Genomic DNA, 2,002 nt, shown 5'->3' with positions numbered 1-2,002 from the left:
GTTTGTTCCTTAGGGTTTTAAGTGCAATTGAATGATGAACGTGAATTTGCACATCACATGTCATGCATCTGAATATTCGGTGCTATGGTTATACATGAGGTAAGAACATGCATTCCAACATGAATATGCATGCATAATGGATGAACATGAAAAAAATGAGATGAATGTGGATTGAATGATGAACTTGATGATAAATGGGAAGTATGTTTATGTGATTGTAGACACTCAATTTTGCACTTATGATTTGATCAAGGAGAATGACTTGAATGACCATCCATGTACCCCAAAAATCATTCTTACATTACATGCATCAACTTGTCTTTGCATTACATACATTAATTCATTCATTGCATATCATAAAAATGATCTTGAGATTCTGATGGTTGCAATGGTGTTTTCGGTTTCCAAAACGGACCATTGGATCGAAAGATATCGCATGATCAAGTTTGCACGGTCAACATACATTGTGTCTAGGTAATAAGGTCAACCACACATGATTAGTTTAAATTAATTCTGATTAGTTAAACAATTAAAATTAATTAGATAATTTTGTGATTGGTTGATAATTAGTGTTTAAAATAGGGATGCATGTATAGGAATAAAATGGATGATTGGATAACAATAAAATTGTGGATAATCTGAACTTTATCAAGATTTATTTTAGGATATTTATCTACAAGATAATTGTTCTTAAATAACCTGAATTATCTAGAAAAGAGGTGAAAAATCATAAACGGAGGATGAAAACACGTCTAGGTATAACGACCGGCCAAAAAACCCTAGAAGAGGAGTCCAAATGGCACCCAAATGCGAAAGTGCATTTGGGGTCCAAAGGCTAATTCAGCACTTTTAGAGTGTTGAACGGCACTCGGCACTCTAAAAGGGCCGAATTTCCATGTTGTGGGCTTTGGCCCAACAGCCTTCTGGCGATGATAAGGCACACCCTTTTCGACCTTTTTGCAAAAGGATGCGTTCAGATTCAAACCCTAATTGTCCGTACCTAATTTTTAGAGTCTTCTAGTCTCTATAAATAGAGACTGAACCTCATAATTTAGCACATTTTTTCTACGCACTAAGAGGCGTACATTTTTGGCTCTCAAATCACCCATATTGTCTGATCCCCTCTCTGAGTGTTGTTGCTTAAATTAGGGTTTTTAGGTTTCAAAGAGAATTGAACAAATTTCTTTGAACCCTAAAACATCCTCTCAAGAATAAAGTGTGCTCATGCAAGAGGTTGTTCCCTTCACCCTATCTTTTTCTTATGCTTCTTGTTTATAACGATGAATGTTCTTTTATCTATGAATTGTTAATTGCTGTTTTGTTAAAGCATGATTGTTTTTTTATGTGATTGTTATAATCTTTTTCTTGTATATCAATAAATTTTCATGTGAACAATTCCTTTTCTTAAAATAAAATAGATCTACATATTTATTAGAGGTAGATCTAACTTTTTCTCAACACAAAAACAAATCTACATCTTTCCTAGATGTAGATATGAATTTTTCTCAATACAAAAACAGATTTGCATATTTCTTAGATGTAGATTTGAATTTTTCTCAAACAAAAACGGATTTGCATCTTTATGAGATGTAGATCTGATTTTTTCTCAATTAAAAACTGATTTGTATCTTTCTTAGATATAGATCTAATTTTTCTTTAATATATGCAGATTTTGAAATAAAGAAAAAGACTAAACATGATTGTGTTTTCTTTTTTTTATTTAATTCATGATTGCATGAATTTAAATTATGAGTGAAACTTTCTTCTTAGAAAAAATCTTTTTCATTCTTTTAAAACATATAAAAAACAGATCTGGTTTTTCTATTGTCAAAAACTTTTTTTATTTTATTTTATTTTATTTCATCATAAAACATATCTGATTTTTCTGTTATAAAAAACCACTATTTTTAGCTCCTAAAAACAGATCTATTGTTTTTTTAAAATCAAAAGACTTTATTTTATGTAATAAAAACAAATCTGAATTTTTATCACCAATAATCCT

The sequence above is a fragment of the Quercus robur genome, chromosome 4 (assembly GCF_932294415.1).
Source record: "Quercus robur chromosome 4, dhQueRobu3.1, whole genome shotgun sequence".
Classification (NCBI taxonomy): Eukaryota; Viridiplantae; Streptophyta; class Magnoliopsida; order Fagales; family Fagaceae; genus Quercus; species Quercus robur.
This window is presented reverse-complemented; position numbering follows the sequence as displayed.